This window comes from Balaenoptera borealis (assembly GCF_965194805.1).
Source record: "Balaenoptera borealis genome assembly, chromosome: 17".
Lineage (NCBI taxonomy): Eukaryota > Metazoa > Chordata > Mammalia > Artiodactyla > Balaenopteridae > Balaenoptera > Balaenoptera borealis.
This window is the reverse complement of record NC_138876.1, coordinates 4,966,980-4,990,561: the sequence shown is the minus strand read 5'-3', so window position 1 is coordinate 4,990,561 and position 23,582 is coordinate 4,966,980. Positions and strand designations below refer to the sequence as shown.

The following is a 23,582-nucleotide window of genomic DNA, read 5'->3' as shown; positions in this document are numbered from 1 at the left end:
CTTCCTACTCAGCTCCCAAACATGGATAATGATTTGGTGGTGGGATTGGATGTTTGACTATGGCATAAAAATCTTGTTCATCCTGCAACTTGTGTAGCTCTGGATTCCACTGATACCCACAACCCCATGAGAAACACCCCCTCAACTTGGTTCTACAAAACTGAGATTGCCCCCCCACCCTGCCCCACCCTCTAGCTTACCCCAGTCTTCTTGCTAGGAGAGAGAACTCATACCAATAACCTCACTTTTCACCTAGCTCAAGCTTAGCTGGACACCTGGGAGCAGGGTTGGAAGTCAGACTCTACATGTAGCCAGATATGTGTCTTGCCCATCCTATTTCATTACTCCTGAAACTATCTACTTCCCTCCAACCCCCAATCACTAGCCCAGTTCCTGCAAAACTTCGTTCTCCTGGATCACCATTAACTGCCTCCTCACACAAACCCAGTTTCCTCTCTAACCAATATTTTCCCAAACAAAGCAAAAAAAATTGTCTACAACTATCCCATGATTAAAATCCCCAGACTATTCCCAAACTTCTTTTCGAGTGCGTTCCCTCTTCTCCATCCCCCCAACCATTTCATCAGCACAGGTGTTCACCATTTTCACCTGGAAGTTGAGTATAGAATTATAACTAGTGTCTCTGCCTTGAGGTTGACTCCCTAATCCAGCTGAGACAAACCAAAGCCTATCCTCTTTCTTCCTTATTTAAAATTTTTCCATGACTGTCTAATGTCTTCAGAAAAAGTCCCAAATCCTTAGCATGACAATTACCGCTTTTCATATGGCCCTGACACACTTTCTGTGCTCATCTCCAATCGCCATCCCTTTCTAGGGCTCTATATGTAACTGTAATCATGTAGTTGAAGTTCCCTGGGTGGGTCACACTCCTTTACATGCACCATAGTTTCCCCTCTGCCTGCAATGCCCCACCTAGTATTTGCCTTCATTTCTATTCATCCTTCAGGACTTAGGTATTCCTTATCTCCAAGAAACCCACTTTTCTTGAGTCTCCAAGTCTGCACTAGGTTTAAGGCTTTCATAGCAATCTAGGAGAGGCAGTATATTATAATGCATAAGCACAGGCTCTGAGCAAGACCACCTAGGTGTGAAAGCCTGTTCTGTCACTTCCTTGCTGTGTGAACTAGGGCAGGTCATTTCACTACCCTATACCTCATGTTTTCCACCTGTAAAATGGGAGTAGTAATAGTACCTATTTCATAGAGTAATTGTAAGACTATTAGTTTATATGTGTACAACACACACAGGAAGTGCTAAGTGATGCCACTACTATTATCCCTAGCACAGCAGTGCATCTTACTCTTGTAGACTTACATATGTAAACTTAACATATGGTAGGAATGCTATAAAAATATTTTCAAGGTATGTCTGGACTTGAATAATGAGAAGGCACTCAGGAAAAGTCAAGCTTCAGAGACAGTGGTATGCATGACCCATTGGAGGTAATGAAGAACAATTGAAAGTTCTTAATCCTGAAGATTAATCCTCATAATTCCCATCAAGAATGAAATGGTCCACTTTATAGTCCTTTAGGAGAGAAAACTTAAATGTTAGAAAAAAAGCAAACTTTAAAATCAGGAAATAAAAATGTGACGGATAATTACATTTGTTCTCTTAATTATAATCAAATAAATGACTCAAATATATGAAGTCTGTGTTAGCTGTGCACTTCAAAAGGTCATACGGTATGGGGAGAAGGAGCAGGGGGCGGGGTTTGGGCAAAATGAGGGTCCCTGTCCAGGTGGACGTCCATTGACAGCGGGCCCGTGGCCAATCCTTGATGCGCACTGTCTCCTACCAGCCTCAGTTTCGTCATGGGTTAACCTTGGAAATAACTTTTATCCTACAAACTTCACTAGGATCCTTAAAGAATAAGATGAGCTAATGGATGCAACACCACTGTACAAAATGAAAAGGATTATGCAAATGCAAGGGGCTATTATCAGAGAAAAAGTGGAGTGAGGTCAAGGGAATTCTTCTTCAACTTTGCAAGTCTCTGGTCAAGAAAGTATGTATCAGTGTTTTGAATGGCTGCAAAAAAATGATCCATGGACATAAACCTTCCTCATTTCTGACACTTTCTGTTCTTTTCTTTTCTTTTTTTTCCCTTCTCCCACGGAACCTAAATAAGACAGTATTCTGCTGACGGGAAAAGAAATACTTAACCCGTCCAACCATCTGAATACACAGAGAGATGGTTAGAACCTGAGAATGACTTCAGCCCCTGGCAAGATCATTTTATACAGTTCAGAATCTGCTCTACCCCCTGCAGGGCAGAAGCAAGAAAAAATAGCTCTTTCTGTTTTTCCCTCAAGGTGAGAAATCATAAAATAGAGATAGAGACAGAATAACACAACTGGAAAAATAGAGCCAGGAGCTCAGGGATTCTCAGGCTGTCAATTTGGCTTTAGAGATGAGGTGGGGAAAGGATGCTGGGTGTCTGCACTGTGCTGAGAGGATGGGGGAGATGGAGGAGGAGGTGAGCAGGTGGCGGTTTTGCCAAAGTAAGCTGGGCAAGACACCCACAGCTGTGCTGGGACCCTTTTCTCCGATTCACCGAACAGGCATTGCCATACCCACACCTCTGTGACTGAGCATAGGATTTTTGATACGGAGTTTTATCATAGTAGGTGGAGCCTGGCAAAAAGTAGGGGCATCTTTAGAGATGGTGTTACATTTATAAGCACAATGGACTTGGAGACATAAGCCATGGATTCATTAATTAGTTTATGCATTCAACAAAACTTTATTGAGTGCTTCGTATGCATCGGGCACGGTAGCACATGCTGGGCATAAATTAAAATAACTAGGTCCATGATGGAAAAGATTCAGAGTCCCTTGGGAAGCATATTCTAAAACATACTGCTTGAGTATGTCATGAGAATTATGACCATTTAGGGAGGTCAGAATGGTGCAAAAGCAGAGTGGAGGGTACATTATGTAGCCTGGAGTTGAAGGGTGTGTAAGGGATCACAGGAGGCTTCCTGGAGACCTAAGTCTTGGAGTCAGTCCTGCTTAGCAAGGAGACACATGTCATAGGCCCCTAAAACTTCTTTTCCCAAACACATTCTTCCTCCGCCTTCCCAACTCAGAGAATTACACCATCATCCACTCTGCTGTCTGAGCTGAGTCAGAAACCTGGGTGTCAACCTGGACGCCTTCCTTCCCTTTATCTGACACATCTGGTCATACAGGAGAGTCCACGTGTGGGCACAGCACAGAGGTGGGAGTGACCACGTTGAGGATGGCGGTTGCCTCAGAGAGCTGGGAGGGTGAAGCCAGATCAGGAGTGCAGGTAAACACGACTCAAGGGTTTGAATTTTCTCTTAATGTGTACACATTACGGAACTTCACCCTTCGGTCAACCTGATCCGAAAGAAATTTCAACAAATATGTGAATTAAATCCAAAGCCTCCAAGGATCTTTCAAAAAACAAACCAAACAAATAACAACAACAACATTCTACAAAGTAACTTTGAATAAAACTGAAGAAAGTGAGGACTCACGTTTGCAGGCAAGGGATTTTATATACTCTAATATACCTCTCTCCACAGCCCTGGGAGATAGGTAATATTGACATTTCCACGCCACCACTTCCTGTGCCTGGCTGTCAGAGGAAGAAATTGGACCTGCAAGTCGGATTTTTCTGACTCCCGTCATACCTTGCAAAATGTCGTATAGTTCTCTGATTGGCACCATTGCCTTAGAGGACATCGCATCATCTACCATTTGTAAAAAGCACGTGGAAAGAGCTGATTCTTGCCAAACAAAAATCTCAGGTTCCTGATGTGAAGCTCTTTTGAAAATTAAGCATGGTTGGGACTACAGAGAGGTGAGCAGGATGCAAGGGGTACTTGAAGAGCCTGCCGCTGTTTCCGCCCTAGGTTGCATGGCAAGAAAATAATGAATTCTGTTGTTTAAAATAATGAGAGATTAAAGGATGTCACCATGTATAGAGTGACAGTAAGATCATCCGGTGTCAGTGGTCTCGTGTCAGTGGTCTTGTTACAGAGGATATGTGTGTCCCTACTGTTACCACTCTGGGTGAATTTTGACCAACCCAACAGCTCCAGCTGAAGGATGCTTAGAAATTGATAAATGGCAATTTAAAGTTATTTCATCTGCCTAGATTTGGGCTCTTAAATAACTTCTCAGTCTTTCTGGATCTTGGTGACGCTGTCCATGGAAAGCTTGTTAAAGCGTCATTTCCACAGTCATTGTCAGGATCAGATGAGGTCATGTTAGTTGTGGGTACAAATGCTCCAGATCAGAAAGGCAGTGTCGTTGGACACTGATTTCAAATTCTAGTGAAGAGAGTCACCAACTTCCTGCAAAATTTGTGCCCAAGCATCAGACCTTTTTGACCCTCAGTCTCTATATGAGTAAAAGAAGACTTGTAGTGAGCATTTCATAGAGTCACCGTGAGGACCTGAGATTCTGTACCTAAACAGCCTAACACAGTGCATGGCACTCGTAAGTGCTCACATGTGGTAGCTGTTTTCATAATTAATCCAGAAGTACTTTGCTGACCAGAGCCTCATAAATGTTAGTTCTCATTATTGTTACTATCGAGGTACAAGCAAGACAGTTATATCTTACAAGTATTATTCTACTGGCCAATTAGACAACATTAAATTTTCAAACTCATCAAGCAAAAGGTATTGGGAGCATCAGTAATGCACCTCACCTTTTCTGGCACAATATTTAACATGATGAAAAAAAAGATATTGGATCAACCTAGAATGGTACTTCATCCTGCCTGACTCCAGGGAAGAAAATTATATCATGAAAATTATAATTAATAACTGCAAAATAACTTTATAGCTTAAGTATCTCTTTCAGATCTGTTTTCTTACTTGGTCCTCACAAGAACACTGCCAAAAAGATGAAGGGACTTTAATATCACAGAACTAAAGATTAGTCATATCCAAGCCTACATAGTTATGTTGAAGGTCACAGAAGGGGGTCTTAGATTTTCCAATTTGAAGACCTATGTACTCTTCATGAGCGCATCCTACCTTCCAAGACCTGCCAGTCACAAGGAGAGAAGGTAAACCAGAGCAAAGAGGAAGCAGGTGTACTCTGCCTCTGCTGATGGTGAGTTCTCCATCCATGTTGTAGTACCTATGAGAGTCTGGAAAGCAACCAAAAGAGATGTTATTCAAAGAATCAAAGCACCTGATTTTGAAGGAAAAAAATTCTGCAGTACTCGTTCATTCTGGACATTTTCCTGAAAGTGTTTTATATGCCAGATGCTGGAGAGAAAAAAATGAATAAGGCAAAATCCCTGCCTTCAAGAAGTCCTGGTCTTGTTGGGGAGACAAAGGGTATTAGCATACAATTGTAAGGCAATGTGGGGAACTCAGTGGTTCTCTGGGGTCTGGAAGGGCATGCCAATAGGAGTGAAGAGAGTGACCTGACCCTGTCTGAGTCTGCAAGGATGATTAGGTTTTGATCTGATGAACACCATCCAAAGACATTCCAGGAGGAGGGCACAGCATGAGCAAAGCCAGTGCAGGTAGAAACAGCATGGTGCATGAGAACCACAGCAGATTCACAATGCTGAAAGCCATTGTGTGTGTGGCAAAGAGTGCCAAGCCGGAGGCTGAGTGCATGGGCAGAAAGAATGCTGTATCAAATTTCAGACTTTTGCTTGGAGTTCCCCTTCAATGTCTTAGATCCCTTGCTCTCAAGGAGCTCACAGTCTTAATGGAGAAAGAAGGAGGGAAAGAGGAAAGGACATCGGTTTTCCCTTGCAATTTACTCCAGGAAATCAACTGTCCAGTGCACAAAATAAAATGTGAACTTACCTTAATTATAGACAAGAATTTTATTCTAGCTGTGTGGTCACATTCGTCCTCCACAACCTCCATGGAGACCACGACCTGTGCAATTAACAAAATGGCATTCATTGCACAGCTATTTCCTCTCTAAAGATGGTGCAGGCTTATTATCTACACTTGGCCCTTAGGTATCTCTTCTAATATATTATTGTAATCAGCTCAGAAATTATAAGATATGTTAAATTAAGGCAAGGCAATCGCTCTCCATTTTTAGTCTCTGAGCATCAGTTTCCTTATTTTCAATGATTATTATTAAACAAGGAAAAATGCCCAGAAATAACAGACATATACATACATATATATGTAGAGTAGGCACTCAAAATAGTGGCAATTATTATAAAGTCTAAATTCTAAAAAATTGGAAAAGTTCTACCCTATACATTTGTGGATTGCACCATGAAAATCTGAGAAGGGAACGACCCTCATTTCTTCATTACTGTCACCTTTTTACTGCAAAACTCAGCTGCACAGTCAATTTTATCTTGGGAAAGAGGTATTTTGATTTTACTTTTCATTTCAGTCTTTTATTTCTCAGAATCGGCACCCACATTCATAGCTGCCATCTTCATTTCTCACCTTGGCATTTGAAAAATATCAGGGAATATCCATTCCCAGTTTCACACATAAGGTTGTTTACGGCAAACAGCCCTGCTGTTTCTTGGAACTTGGTTATGATTCACTCTTCTGAAACTTAACCAGAAGGGCTGGAAATGCAAATAAGTTATGGTTCTGGGTCTTCTAAAAACATAGGCTCATTGTGAAACCATTTTGTCTTCTCATAATGACAGTGGTCGACCAGACTCTAAGCCCCCTGGGGTGGGGAGATTTGTGTCTTACTTAGCCTTATATTTCCTGTTTCCAGCTGGGGTTTTGACTGTTAGGCATATAACACATATTTCTCAAGTGAAATACTGACATATTATTCACCAGATATTCAGAACAATGCACCTGCTAGATGAGAAACCTGAACACCAAAGAGGCTACATGGTTATCTAAGCATTAGACCTGAGAGTTAGTAAGGAGAGCAGAGCCTGGGTAAGCTACGTTTGGTTGAGTTGGGACTAGCGGGGAACTTACCTAAAGTTTCGGGAGCCCGGAGGAGCTAGAGGTAAAGGCCAAAGCTGTATAATCAATGGAATAGAATGGGGAACACAGAGCACACAAAGCAGAGGAAGAAGAGGATTCCATCTCCTGGTCTTTCCATGAACAAGAACTGAACACCTACCATAGTCCGGGCAGTGTTGTCAGCACTGGGAATTCAGTGTTAACAAAACAGAGAAAGCCCCTGCCCTCATCCAGCTGACACCCTCTTTGTTTTCATGGGCCCACATGAAAGTACATAAGTATAATTTCTAAAGGAGAAAAGAAAAAGCCTATTTGCCTAATAAAGATGCACTCTGCATCTTCATGTAGGGGGCTTCTGGAAAAATGCAGAAAATGGGCCAGAGTGCCCACAAGTTATTTCTTAGGGTTTCTAACTTCTTGGTTTAACTGACTAAAATAAGTGGAAATGGTACAGAAAAGAACTCATGTGTTCTATCCATTGTGTTGGATTTCTTCCTTTTCCCCAAAAGAAGGCCCAGATATTTAAAGATAAGATAGCTGGTTGAGTTGAAGAAAGGAAAATATGACTGTAAACGTGATGCCTCATTCATTATAAATCAAAATCACCATGAACGTCTAACAGCTACATCATTTCCCCACATGGAGGAAACTTCAAGAAAACCCCAACAATCATGAGTTTTAATTTTGAATGTGTATCACGTGGCCTGGCCACCACATGGCTCTTGCCCTCTGATGTCCATCAGCCCCAGCTCTTGTCCTGTCCTTTGTGTTTTACTAGAATCTGATGATGTCCAGAGTCAGACCTTGACCTGCTTAGTACAAGAGAGTTAAGAGATATCCCATCAATACTGAATCCCATAAACATTGAATGAATTAATGAGTAAGGAAAAAAATGAATTAACAAGCAAAGGGTCTCAAAAATATCAGCAACCAACAGAGATTTTTCTCCATAAAGAATCTAAAAAAAAACCAAACAAACCCTGAAATACTGTTAAGAAAGGAAGGACAAGGGCTGTCAAAAACATTTTGTGTCTAAGAAGAATTTCTCAAAACCATATTGATTTATTGGGATCTCTACAACCTACTATTACTATAGACGGTATGATGGGTGATTGATGCTCTAAGGATAATATTTTGAGTTTCATAAGTAAGCTCTGCATTCTTCAAGAGTTATTCAAAGTGAGTTAAGGAGTCATTAAATTTAGGGATTAGCTGTTTACCACACTTTCCCATCATCATTTTCTTCTAGAGCTCTATAAAACTTGCTCTTGCCCAAAATCTTTTGGGAATGGTGGTCTACTGCTTGTGAGGTGCTATACTCCCCCAACCCATAGATTGTTTTCCCTTGAATAAATGGTATCAAACTAATTACCAAACTGTTTTAGCTTTGTCATTTGACAAGGTATAGCTTAATACAAAAACTTCACATATTTACATTTGACAAGGTATAGTTTAATAAAAACTTCACATATTTACGTTTGACAAGGTATAGCTTACATACAAAACTTCACATATTTAATATATACAATTTGGTGAGCTTGGACATATGCATACATCTGTGAAACCATCACCACAATCAAGGTAACAGACATAGCCTTTACTTCTAAAAGTTTCCTTGTGTTCCTTTGTTTTTTGGTTTGTTTTTGTGGTAAGAATTTTGAATATAATTTATAAATTTTGCAGACCTCTCTTCAAAGATAATGATTAAACAGCAATGAATGGGACTGATGCAAAAAGTGTCCAGAGCAGCTCACTGTGGGATCCAGGTGCTTGTTTGTTCCCAGCTTTGTCACAAAACATTATTTGTGTTAACTTTTGCAAAGTTTCAATAATTTATCCATCATCATTGGTGAAAGAAATGATGATCACTCTCTCACCTACTCCCAAGGCCTTAGTGAGGACTAAATGAGACTCCCAGATAAAATATGCTTTGCACAATGGCTGTCATGTAACAGGGACTCAGAAAGTGTTTGTGTCTTCCCTCTCCCAGGTGTGGTGTTTCTAGGCCACACGCTGGGATGGGATGCTAAATGCCCTCAGTGTCGTCAGGCCCTCAGCACTGGAAAGGAAACCACCATTAATCAAGCGCGTTCTTCCCCATCTTACAGGAAACTTCATCAACATGTAAATCCCACCATGTCCAGAAAGGCTTTCGCAGTAATGAATTACTGCAGAGCCCCACAGCTGGTTACCTGATAACACCCGGTCTGAGAGCAGGGCGGATAATTTATGAGAAGGAAGCAGATGCTAAAAGAGAGAGACTTCACTTCTTTCTCAAGAATTCAGAGCATAAAAGTCTTCTTACTCTATGGAAATGAATGGGATTCAACCAGCTTTGAGCTAAAGGTATTGCTCCTTGTAAAGTGAACACGGAATTAGACCACGATGTCTAATTCTGAGGTACACAGATATTAAATCACTAGAGAGTATGTGCCATAAACTTCAGGTCTTTGACATTCTTTAATTATACTAATTTTCATTCTGCATCAGTATGTCTCATAGTTCTAAATGGTCTTCTTTTGTTATTTTTAAAAAGCTTTAAAAACCTAGAGTACCCTTAATTAATGAGATAGAATTCTACGCAGTTCTGATAACTTTTTTAAATGTTGTATTTATTGTTTTTATGTTTAGGGCTACTTTTGCTGACTTCTTTGAACTGTTTGGGCAATCCACAAGAGGGAAGATATCTCGTAGCTTTATCACCAACCAGAGTGTCTAGGAGGGAACACAGTAGCCCAGAAAGAGCGTGAGCTTAGGAGGTAGAATGGCTGTGTTATCTTCAAGTTCAGACTTTGCCTCGACTAGTTCCTCTGTGGGAAGAACCCTGCCTTATTGACCTGTGTACATCCAGCAGCATTCAATTAATATTTCTGAAATACATGAATGACTAAAAAACAAATCAGTGAGCCCCCTTCCGTGTCTGAGTGCCACTAATCTGTTAAATGGTGATAATAAAGCTTTCCTTAGCTCACAGAGTGGTTATAAGGAATAAATGATAATTCATTTGGGAGGGGAGGATGGTACAATGGCTAGAAAGAGGAAGGGAAACTAACATGTATTGAGCATCTATCCTATAACTGACCCTAAGCTCATCATTAGCACAGACTCTCTAATGGAATCGGCACAATAAAGTTGAGAAGTTATTTCCCTCGTCATTGTAGAGAAAAGTAGGGCCCAAAGAAGATATATTATTTGTCAAAAGTCACATATGAGTGACGAGCACCACCTAAGTTTGAAAGAAGGCAGATTGCTGGTATTAGAATATGTTAATAATTAGTATCATTTATGATGTATTTCCTTATTTAAGAAATAAACGCTGCTGTAGACACTTATTGGTTTGTCAACTCTGCTCTACTCCCTTATTCTGTGAACACCCTTCCCCTTATCAGCAGGTAACGCTGCTTCTCATTTAAACCACGTAGTTAGGGCTTCCTTTGATGGTCCTTCAAGAATCCCCCCACCCATAATGCAAGTGCTTGTTCCAGGAAGCCAGCAGGGGAGGGGAGCCTGGGGCATGCAGTGTAGGTGTCACATGTAAATCAAAGTAGGTCACCCTGAGTCCCTCCCTGGGAGTTTTATAAGTGGAGCTGAGACAGTACACTCAGTCTCCCCCTGGTGGTGAAACTGTGAGCTGTGAGTTGCAGGAGCTGCCAGAAGTCATGTTTCTATTGTATGTATGTACTGCATCTTCTTGAACCATTCCTCTGTCGATGGACATTTAGGTTGCTTCCATGTCTTGGCTATTGTAAATAGTGTTGCATTGAACATTGGAGTGCATGTATCTTTTCGCATCATGGTTTTCTCCGGATATATGCCCAGGAGAGGGATTGCTGAATCATAACAGTAGTTCTATATTTAGTTTCTTAAGGAACCTCCATCCTGTTCTCCATAATGGTTGTACCAATTTACATTCCATTCTGTTAAAGCTTGGAGATTATATATATATATATATATATATATATATATATATATATGTGTGTATATATATATATATATACACATATATATATATATATATCCATTCTGAAAAAGAATGGATATATATATGTGTGTGTGTGTGTGTGTGTGTGTATATATATATATATATATATACACACACACACACACACACACACACACACACACATATATATATATCCATTCTGAAAAAGAATGGATACATATATATGTATGTGTATATATATATATATATATATATATACACACATACATATATATGTATCTGATTCACTTTGCTGTATACCTGAAACTAACACAACATTGTAAATCAACTACACTCCAATAAAAATTCCCCCCAAAAAAAAATCAAGGCAGAAGTCATGTGTCTAGCTTCTCACGTGGAAGAAGCCCTACGTGAGACCCCACACAGGTCCCTCCGAATGGTTCAATAAGATTCCCCTTATTTCCTATTTCAGACAAATCTGTAGAGCTGAGTTCCTGACATTTGGAATGATCTGTTTTATTTACAAGTTTCTCAAGTCCTTTTAGGATGGATGAAGACAGGGGTGAAAAGGAAAGCCAGTTCCGCACCAGGGAAGTCATTGTTCAAAGCACAAAGTGCTGCAGTGACTAGTACCCAGTGACTTCCATGGGCTGGGACTCCTAAAGGGTAACAAAATTGTCCAAGTTTTATTACTAGGAAATAGCAGATCTGAGATTTGAACCCAGGAAATCTGGACCAAAGTCCATGCTCTGCCCAGAGGCTGCCCAGTACACCTTCTTACCAGGAACTTTTGACAAACCTATGTCCTCTCTTTGCAAGGATGGCTTGTATTTTGTATCTGGATACTAAGGAAAGTTTGCATCATTGATTGATGTCACGTGTTGATTTTTACTGTGCTTCTCTCAGCATCGCTGATTCCAATCCCACCGGAGGTCTGCTTGCAAGATGCCCATCTGCCACAAAAGCCCTCCCATTGTTTCATAGCTCTGGTAAATAATATTTATAGAGTCTCTACTTGCTTATATTTGCATAAGCAGGCAGCATAATGGTGTGGAAAGAAAAAGAGAATATTCTTAGGAGATGTAGACTCTCACCCAGCTCTAACATTAATCAGACATTAGACATGTCATTTTATTCCCCTGGACTTGAGTGTTAAAAGAGGTAGCATCCACCATTAATTAATTCACTCAGTTGGTCATTCAACACGTGTTCATTGGCACCTACTGTGTGCCAGGCAGTGTGCTGGGATGGTGCTCACTTATCTACCTTATCTTATCAGTTTTCTAGAGCAGGGAACATAACAGGCATTCAACACATTTTTGCTGAGTAAATAGATTAATAAACTAAAATAGAAATAGTACTCTTGAAAAAAGCTAAATAATTTTGCACAACCAAGATAATTTTATGAATTTTTAAATTACATTTTAGTATAAAAGTAATTACGTTATCAAAAAAGGGTAAACATTAAAAATCCACTACCTCATGATTGTAATAGAACCACGATTATTAGCAATGCAAAACATTTATTTTGTTTATTTTTCTCATTCATATACAAGCAACATAGCATCTATTTTTTGATCAGTCAAATCAAGTCAAAGGAAAGGAATGTGGTGAGTCTGCACTACGTGTTACATACAATGCAAAATGCTGGCAATAGAGAATAAATAAGTCTCTGGCATCAATGAGTTAAAGTTACGATGCTAGAGAAAGACCAAAAGTACAATTCAGTGCCATGAGTGCCTTAATGGAGGTGTATATATGAAGTTTGCTTTGAACTTACTGTGTAATTTTCCTTTGGCTTCAGGAAAAATCATCTTTGAGTTAGATTATGCAGAATGACTTGCAAAGAATCAGGAAAAGGACTTGTAGGCCAAAAGACACAATAGCACAGAGAATAACATGAAAATGTGAAAGTGGGCGGTGCCTTCACAGACAATGGAGGAGCCCCGTTCCAAACACCAGGCAGGGACTGACGGATTTTATTCTGCTACAATTATCCTCCATTGTCTGTATGTGAAGAAACTGGGGGACAAAAGTGCTCAGAAACTTGACCATGGTGCACAGGCAGGAGTTGGTGGGCTCAGGATGCAGCGTGATTGAGTGACTGAGAAACTCTGCTTACATCCAATCGGAAAGTGTCTTGGAGTAAAATACTTCACCATCCAGGAAGTTCTACATTCCATATGGATTCTCCAGTGGGTGGTACCGGATCTTAGAGAGCTCATGAGTAAAAACCATCTCTGCACACCCACCCCCTGGAAAACACCTAACCCAAGAGCCTTCTGGCAAGATTGTTCTCTTTCAGCTGGACTTCACCCAAAACTCCACAAGAAGCCGCTGGAGCTGGCAGCACATAGGTTTTATGGTACTAAGACCTCATTAGCAGGACCTGTGTCTTTTCTTGGTATGCCTGTCCTTCCTCTGCCCCCAGCACCACCTTTGCTGGCACGCCCCTTGCTGTAATGAGCCACCTGCATCTGAAGGGTCTAGCGTCTTTGCACATCCCACCATGAATGGGACGTGGGGGGGAGGGGGTCAGCTCAATGCCAGCACATCACTGCCTAACAGCACCCCAGTTTGAAATGAACACAGGTACCCGTGGCACAAAAACGTGTTGACTGATGTCATCCTCTGCCCTTCTCCTAGTCCCCCACGTGATCTTACATCTATTTCCTTGGAAACGGAAGATCTTTTTGCAAATGCTAGATAACAATGTTTCATTCCCGAACATTTCACCTTGTATGTGTATCATCATCTAATTTATCATCATTATCTTCTACCAGCCCGCTTTTCTCCCCTTAATATCTTGCTTAATTTGAAGCGTGGCATTAGAAGGGAAGTTTAGTAGGAGAAATTACCAATTCTATCATGACATGGGAGGTAGAGGATGAAAAAGTGACCAGATCACAGAGAAAAAGTTTTGTCTTGGATAATGGGTTCAGCCATCTTTTCTTTGGGAGGAAAAAAAGTGAGCCTTCTCTTGTCCATACTGGGTGTGGTGTCCCTGCTCTAAAACTCCCAGCATCTTGGGGTTGTCTTGCATTTCACTTTTCACAAGTCTCCTCATGTATCCTTTTCTCTGCAGGGCTATGAGTGCTTGAACATTAGGAACCAGGTCTAGTTTACCTAAATATGCCCCACATCCAACAGAGGCATGCACGTAGTAAAAGTAATAGCTGCATTTATCCATCACCACATGCCATGAGCCACTCCAGGGGCTCTAAGTGGATTGTTTGATGTATCATCCTCCTCTCCCTGTAAAGTGGGTGCTGTTGCTGTCCCCACTTTACAGATAGGGGGGACAGGTGTCCCTCAGAAGGACCAGAGCCAGGATAGGAGACTAAGCAGTCTAGTTCCAGAGTCTACTCTCTCAACCACTGATTTCTCCCAAGCCAAGAAACATTTACTCAGTGAATAAAATTGGGTGCATAATTTTAGCGTAAAAGAAAAATATTTTGCTGGTGGGGATGGGGCTAGTGGATTGCATTTGAAGGGTGACTTTGCAGAGGGATAAGTCTTGTTCTGATAAACTCCAGAGGAATAAGACAGAGCCATTTAGTTCTTGGGATGCAGCTTTTGGCTCCAAATAAAGAAAATCTTCCAAAAGTCAGCATTGTCTGTGAAAGCAATAAATTAGCCAAGGAGTGTTGGATTCCAGGCTACTGGGGACAGCACCCCTTCTGGAAGAAGGCTTTGTAGGGGGTCCTGGAGAAGGGAATTGCTCATTGGGCGGAGGTTGAACAGAGGATCTCTACCCAGTGAAGTTAGACAGGGATCTCATTCAACGCATTCTGGCATCATGGACCCTGGGGTCCCCTGATGATGGCTGTGTACAGGCTTCCCTGGGTTAGCCATCCCCGGTCCTACAAGTAAACAATTCCTGCCTTCAGGTTCCCAGAGAATTTGTATGTATTCCTGCTTCCCCCAGACTCTGAGTTTACTATTATGGGCTTGTCTCCAGGAAGGCGGTAAGCATCTTGGGATAAGGGAGCACCCCTAAGGCCACCTAGCACTGTGCCTAACAGTAATTAATAGGTCTTTGTAAATGTTTGCTGAATGAATGTTGGTGAATGAATTCAGGACCCTTGCAGGAGGGACGAACACAGGGTCCACCCAAGAAGTTATAAATTCTTCTGGAGCGTGTTCATATTGGAGGTTCTGTAATTTCCCAACTCTGCTACCTCGTAGTTCCTATTAAACCATCAATGTATTTGTCATGGCTCAGTGAAAAGAAGTTTCTGATAACAATAGTCATAGCTGACAACAATGAAGCTTTCATTAGTGCTAGGTTCTGGGTATTACAGACATCATTTCAGTTTATCCTTGAACAACTGAATGAGCTAGATATTATTTATTATCCCCATTTTACAGACAAATAAACTGAGGTTAGGTGACTGCCCCAAGGTCACAGATAGTACATGGAGAAGTCAGGGACTAAATGAGGCATTCAGGTCCCAGGGTCTGTACTCCTACCCACTGTGCTATGCTAACAATTATGATGCATTCACCAGCTAGTCTGTGCAGGAACTGCATGAGGTACTATATACTCTGACATCTAATCGTCATACCAGACATCAGAGATAAATAGCATATGTCCAATTTTAAAGGTCAGAGAGTTTAAATGATTTGTCCAAGTGACACAGCAATTAAAGGTCATGGCCAGGACTCCAACTTACTTTTGCCTGATTCCCCAGCCATCATCCTAATGTCATTGAACATCTTGGAATGTGGTATTGAAAATCAGGAGCCTGAGTCCCACACATTGAGCTTTATCAATACTTCAGTTTCAAAACCCAAATACCCTTCAAAACCAAAATACACTTCAAAATCCAAATAACCTTCAAAACCCCAAAACCCTTCAAAACCCAAATACCCTTCAAAACCCAAGTGAAACATGACCAGCATTGAGTTCCTTTCCCAACTTCCTTCCTTCTGTCCTAAAAAAATCTTGGTATATTTGCTTCTAGAAAAAAAATATGTCTTCTGCAACACTGGATCACACCATGTTCACTGCTTCATAATATTCCTTTTATTGCTTAGCAATATAAGATGAACATTGTCTGATGACTTCTTTTATTCTATTACATCATTTTAATAGCTGCATAATATATCACCTTAATCTGTTCTGTAATTCAGTAAAAAATATCTATTGTAGGATATATATTGTCTTCTAGTTTTTTTTAAAAAATCACTGGAATCAAGTTCGTTGTACACAAATAGTTGTGCATATCTCTGTGTACAGTGTGTGTGTCCATGTAAGGTATAGATGCTTGGCAGGAGAAGGCTAGGGGACAAGTGTATGTACATTTGAATCACATGATTCATGCTACCGAATGGCTCTCTGAAGTCTGCCCTTTTCTAGTTCCCCCAACAGGGTGTGAGATTTATCACAGCCCAGACCCTCAGCAATTGAGTCTGAAAACTTGCAAACCCTGTCTGTGAAACTGACAGCAGACTTCTTCCATTTTTCTGCCCCAGCAGGTATTTATGTTTCTTTAAGGCATTTCTCCCAAGGCATAAAGCTAGTTGGATTTATGTTTGCCTCCACTTCTAGTTTATGAGTTCTTTAAGGGAAGAAACCATATAAATCATTTATTTTGCAATCTTAACACCTAGTGCACTACCCGTTACATAGCAGATGCTCAGAAATGTTTACTAAATAAAACTAAGCTTTGCCAGTAGCGAAAGGGAGTCAACAGCAAATAATCTCTGGAGAATTCAGCCCCTTTTACTAAGGTGGGGTATATGTGTTTGCAATGATGTAATGCTGAGGTTAACCGAGTACCAGCTCCAAGCTCCAGAGTTTAAGCCAAACCTGTCCTGGAGAACAGTACTTTAACTGAGTTGTCACCTTATGTCAGCTCATTGAACACCTGCAGCCTGCTTCTTCATATATTATACATAGATCTCCTCCTTTTCAGAGGGAAAGAACCAGAAATCAACAAAATGTACGGACCTGTTACCTTCAGTGTTTCAGCTCCAAAAACAAGTGATTTGCACCCTCCCATTTGGCATGGAGCTACCTTCCAGGTGCAGGTGTGTGGCGATGTTCATTTGCAGTAGCACTGAGACCCCTTGACTAATCACTGCTCCGACACCATGCATCCATTCTGGTCCAATTACCCCAAGGGGCATATGGACCGACCTCATTTCACTCACCTCTACTCTTCAAATTTGTCCCAAAATATTCTACAACATGGAGACTTTGCTACATGCTCCTAGCCCTTGCCAGAATGATCAATTCATCAATTCATCCATTGATTATAAAAAGAGCTAACATTTATGGAATATCTACCATCTGCCAGGCATTGTGCTAAATACATATGGTAAATTATTTAATCCTCACAAGAGTGCTATAGGGTTGATACTATTATTACCTTCACACTATGGTGATGTTACCAAAAAAAGTTAAAGATATTTCCTGAGGTTGGGGTGTTTGGAGATAGAACAAAGTATGTCTGACTCCAGAGCCTATAGATAGAACAAAGTATGTCTGACTCCAGAGCCTATACTCTTTAAACACTATACTAGTCAACAAATACTTCTGGGAATCTAAAGTGTGTATTCCTGTCTTCTAGGTGTCATCTTTGTAACATTGTCCTTCTTACCTGAACTGCTCACGTGAGATATGGTAGACCAGTGACCTTGTACGAGGACTGACTGTTTTCTGATTGCAGTAGCAATATTCAGGTGAAATTTATTTCAGAATTTAAGCGTTTTTCATGTTGCTTAAAAAGTAATAAAAATAATTATCTGTGTATCAGATATTGGTCTCCTTCCCCCGCAACTCACTGTCTTAGGCCCTCACTATTTCTCATCTGACTATTTGAAACCTCTTAATCGGTCCCACTTTCTAGCCTCTTGATTCTATCCCTCAAAATGTTGCCTGAGTGATTTGTCTAAAACATAATCCCAGCAATACGACTTTCTATTTTAAAATCTTTCAGTGATATCCAAATTCTTGCAGTGGTACCACGTTTCCTTCAGCACATATCTCCTTAGGAAGATATGTTTGGGGTCTGACTAGCATCACCCTTCAATCATATAGACTTTTCAACTTTCCCAATAAAAGTCATTTGTTTTTCATACACTCTGTACTTGTTCTCATCTTCCGTACGCCACTATATCCTGTCCTTGACTTAATTAACTCCTACTCATCCTTTCAGGTTTAACAAGGTTTTCACCTTGATCCAAAGGCATCCCCTTGCTGCCTTGGGTTGAGCAAAACATTCCCTCTTTGTGCTTTGTCTTCCACACTTCAATAATGCTGACATTTCTTGTAGGTACAGCTTTCCTCACATTACATACAATGCTCTATCAAAGCCAGAGTTGAATTGTGGGAAGAGAAGTGAGAAAGCCAGATGGAAGCCACATTCCTAGGTGTGGCTGGCCGCTAAGGCCAAGTAAAGCTAGAGTTTGGATGGATAAATGACAAGGGGACAGGCACTGTCATTGTAGTCAGAGGCCCTGCATGATCATTAGAGCCATGATGGCAGTTACCCTTGTGTGAATCTCCTAGGTTTGCCATAACAAATGACCACAAACTTTGTGGCATAAAACAGTAAAAAATGTATTCTCTTACAGATCTGGAGACTAGAAGTCCAAAAGCAAGGTTTTTAGCAGAACCTTTCTCCCTCCAGAAGTCCTAGAAGAGAATCCTTCCATGCTTCTTCCTACCTTCTGTGGCTCTTGGCAATACTTGGTGTTCCTTGGCTTACAGACACACCACTCATCTGTTTCCATTTTCAAATGAACTTCTTTCCTCTTTGCGTGTCTCTGTGTGGCCTTCTTTTTCTTATAAGAACACCAGTCATTGGGTTTAGGGTACACTATAGTATGACTTCATCTTAACTAATCACATCTGCAGAGATCCTATTTCCAAGTAAGGTCATATTCTGAGGTTCTGGTGGAACATGAATTTTTCAAGGACACTAATCAACCTACTATAGTTCACCATCTGGCCCCCTAAAATTCATGTCCATCCCACATGCAAAATACATTCACCTCATTCCAACGTCACCAAAACTCTTAACGTATTCTAGTATTAATGCTAAACCCCAAATCTCATCTAAATATCATCAACTCAAAAGGCTCCAAATCTCATCATCTAAATCATCTAAATAAGGTATATAAATGAGACTCTGGCACCCTCGCTTACCTCTAGCAAGGCACTTACCATGGTGTTCTCATTAAATATTCCATCAAGTTATTCCCTGTCCACATCAGAGTTGGCTAGAGACATAACATCCTGCAGAGTAACCCATCCACGGGCAAAATTCCTCTCCATCTATAGACCTGTGAAATTACAAAACCCTGCTTCCAAAATATAATGGTGAAACAGGCATAAGATAGAATTCCAATTCCCAAATAATAGAAGGAATAAAGGAGTCACTGAACTAAAACAAATCTACAACCCAGCAGGGCAAGAATAATTTGATATTGTATATAGGAAATTCACAGAGTTTTTAAAGAATGTTTAATAGGTAAAAACACTGGCAGCTTGTATTCAAGGGACTGATACAGTTAAAAATGAAAAGAAGCTTTGAAGTTGTCAACAGTTTACGGGCAGGAAAGCTTCTAAGCTTCTAAGCTGCAAAAGGGGATATTTCTTATGGAAAAGAAGGGAGAAATCAGAGGGAGGAGCCGAGTGCCCAGAAGGTAGAGCTCAGAGCCCAGAGAGTGGAGCCCAGAGTCAAGAATAAAAATGTACTAAAAATCCACTCAACAAATCTATGGGAGCGGAACTGGGCCCTCATCAGGAATATTTCCCTGGCCTCAGAGTCTAGAAATATGACAGCATGGACCCATCTGGACTTCAGAATTGCTATGGACTTGCAATTGCTGTGTACCTCCTATTCCTCCCTGTTTTAATAGGTGTGCTTGTATTTTATCCCTCTGCATGATCATAGGTTAGGGGTGGGTACACACCTTTATTTAACTTAGATCACAAGAAGGCTCACCAGAGAATGGAGCTCTCAGAGACAGTGAGGCGGACAAGTTCACTTTCAGGAGGAAGGTGTCAATAAACCTTATTCCAAATAAGAGAAACCCCATCCTCATCCAGATCTGATGCAGATCATGAGGTACTGGGTCTTAAGCCAGGATATGATCTAATTGGGATGACAATTTTGAAGGTCCTGAGACTGAGATAAGCTTAAATTGTGGAAAAATGTGAATATTTTGTAACCATAGGGCAGTCTCTGGTAGACTGCAAAAAATGACCAGAAATTCCTCTTATTTCAATATGCTCTCCCATCCCCTTTGGAATGTGACATTGTGGCTCCTTTCATCAAGAGATGGGTTCTATTTCTTCATCTATTTGAATCTGACCTTGTGATTCGTGTCAATAGAATGGCAGCAGAAAGGCCATGGTGGGAGTTCCAAGCCTAGGCCTCAATAGTCCTTACAGCCTCTCTGCCTGCTTCTTTGCTGCCCTGAGACTGTCACATGAACAAGTCTGAGCTAACTTGCTGGAGAGGCCATGTGGATGATGACAGAGATGCCTCAATCAACAGCCGACACCAACCACCAGACATGGACGTGAGACTATCTTGGACCACACTGACCTAGTTTAGCCATCAGATGATTACAGGTAAATGAGTGATGCCTCACTAGGCTGGTAAACAATCTGCCCAGGTACACCCAGCTCAAATTACTAAACTGATTTTGCACAAATTAAGTGGCTATTATAAGATGATACATTTTAGGATACTTTGTTATATAGTATTAGATAAATAAGACACTAAAGTATATTTTTATGCAAGTGGAATAACTTGAAAAACACTAAGGATGTTTGTTATTTATAGGAATTTAAGTAATTTCTTATATGGTTTTTATACCGATACAGTTAATATCATTCTCCAGATTTTTCTGATTCATTTCACATATGGACATGGTATAAAATTAATATGTACTTGGATATCAAAACTTCTGAAAAATCTTATTTTTACACTATTGAATGTTTCTGTGTTCACTCAATTCAGAAGCAAAATTATAGGATGAAATTAGGGTCATTTTGAGTATGTTTTATGTGTTGTTGCCATACCTGTTTTCACAATGGTGAAAGGTTGTATATGAACAAGATTTTGGCATGATGCTGTAGAGCACAAGAGTCCAGAAGAAATAGGTAGTTATAGAACAGCTGAGTTCAATAAAGTGTAATAAAGGTGCTCTCAACTTCCCAAATTATCCCTAATGGATAGAGAAGGAGTAAGCTCTCTATATATCAAGAGGATAAAGCTGCCTACCTGCCTACTGAGAAGTATATCATGCAGGATAAGGTTATGCCACATATGAAAAAATACAAAAGAGAATACAAGAAGTACATCTGTTTCTTTCTCATCTATAAAAGAACTGGAGGTATGCAGTCCAAGGCAGATACAGCAGCTCCTCTAGGTGGTCAAGAACCCAGGCTCCTCCCAGCTCACCAGTTAGTCATCTAAGAGGGTGACTGTAGGTCAAACTATCATATTCATGTTCCAGGTTGGAATCAGGAGAAAGGATAAAAGAAAGGCAACACTCTGATCTTTATAGGTAGACTTCTAGTAAGCCCTACACGCTTCTGAAGTCTTTATCCTTGAAATAGGAAAACTGGTGTTTCCAGATTCAGCCACTTGGTATCTGTGACTTGAAAAGGACCTTAGGAGCTCTTCTTTGCTTTAAGCCCCTTAAGTCATCTGCGGTATGAAGAAGTGGGATTTTGTCATTTCTTTGGTGTCTTCTAGTGAATCACTGGACCACCTGACTGGGAGGTTCTGATGGAATTAGTATTACTGTGTATCATGGTGGGCTCTTCTGGTTTCAAATGACACCTAACTGGTTGTAGGCAGACCAGGGAATCATCATAAGTTTGAACAAGTCACGGCAATAAGCTGAAACTGTCAAAGTGAAAAGTGGAATGTATGTGTTCAATGTGTGAACTGTTCTTGAGATTTACTACCGTAGAGCTGGCTTCCTTCGTGGTCCCAGATGGCTGCTGAAACCTGCTTTCCCAGCCCAAATCCCAAGATCAACTCTTAGTGGATCAATTGGTCACCCTAAAATCAATCAATGTGTCCAAGGTCGATAAAGGCACTGACTGGTGAACCTATGTCACGCGTTCTGCCCCTGGAGCCTGGGATAGTCAACTTACCCAGAACCCTAAGGACCCCGAACGGAAGCCATTGGCATTTGGAATTGGGGAGTCAGAGCTGATTTTGGAGACACAACGAAGGCACGTCTAATCAAATATGAGTGCCATTTGTAATCTGTACATGTAAGCAATATTGCCCATTGCCACTTCTCTTTTCACTATCATCTCTATGGTTAATAGTAATATGATTCAGTTTTAATTTTTCATCCTATAGGTTACTGAATAGATATCCAGGGAAGTTCAGTGACTTGCTTCTTCTCACTTTCAACTCTGATATTCCATGTTTACGTAAATGTGTTGAATGACACCTTCCACCTAAAAGTAAACATGGCTCCCTCACTTTTCCAACAGTGAATTGTGGGGGAGGAATTTATCCATAAAATATGGTGAATAAAAGAAAGGACTACGTAATAAACCTCCATATGAAAAAAATAATGATTATAACAGAAAGTTTTTTAATGGATTACTTATTTTATAGTCACAAAACTAAAAATGTTTAATGAATTATCTTATTTGATCCTTTCTTCACCTCTGAAAGTTAGGTGTATTATCTTTATTTTAAAATTTAAAAAAATGAAGGCTCACAGAGGATGAATAACTTACTCATGGCTCTACAACTAGTCACTGGTTACTTGGATTTGAATGGGAGTTATCTGTCTCCCAAACATTAAACGCCTTGTGTCTGAGAAAGGGAAATAATGTAATAGAAAGAATACCATCTCCAGGACCAGCCATACCTGGAATCCAATCTCAAATTACCCAATAACCACGTGAGCACGTCAGAGTGAACTTTCAATTCATTGTCCAGAACTTAATTACATGATGACCTTACTTGTCTCAATAGGAAACTTTATCTTGGTGGAGAAGTGTCCAAATAAACCTGTGGTCTTATTATTATAAATGAGAGAATGCGTGTCAGGGGATTAGACCAGTGACAATGACATTGGACCAGAAACCAAAAATGGAAGGTGGGAGTACTGCTGGATGACTTTGTTAGCTCACTGCAAATTAGGAAAAGTCCACACTATATCACTGAAAAGTCAAGTGTTCATCTAGAATGACAAGCCAGGAAGTCTATCTTAGGTGTCTCTATATCCTTGTCTCCTAGAATATTGTAGGCCTTTGGTAAAGGAGAAAGTACCGTTAAATGAATAAATTATTATAACACATTATTTTTTTCCTTCTGAGCTTCAATCTCCTTATCTTTATGTCATCTGTAGCATGAAGTCATGACAATAAGTTGAAGTAGAGATAATGACTGCTAACTCACAGATACACAATAATGATTAGAGTATATATAGTACCTACAAAACAGTCATTGTATAATACATGTTAGTTCACTGCCTGCAAGTGCATTATGATTCCATGCCATTCTGTCTTTCTGCATTTCCTATCTACATGGAATTTTCATTTAGAATCTCTTGTTTGACTTTGAATTGGGGCCATTTAGATTTTCTGTCAGTTTTTCTACCCTGGTCTGATTCATTAGTGTTAATAGCAGTGAGCGCTGGCTTGTCAAAGAGTGAACATTAATGACAATGGGTTTTAATTATAGAAGCCAAGGTTACAGTTGTTCCTT

The 23,582-nt window shown here is 40.4% G+C and overlaps 1 long non-coding RNA gene across 1 annotated transcript; it reads left to right on the top strand.

Annotated features, from left to right (window-relative positions):
• Nucleotides 1–227: 227 nt before the first annotated feature.
• Nucleotides 228–10,097, top strand: LOC309614666. Its single transcript, XR_014236349.1, has 2 exons — nucleotides 228–8,374; nucleotides 8,416–10,097. It is a non-coding gene; the product is annotated as an uncharacterized lncRNA (long non-coding RNA).
• The last annotated feature ends 13,485 nt before the right edge of the window (nucleotides 10,098–23,582 follow it).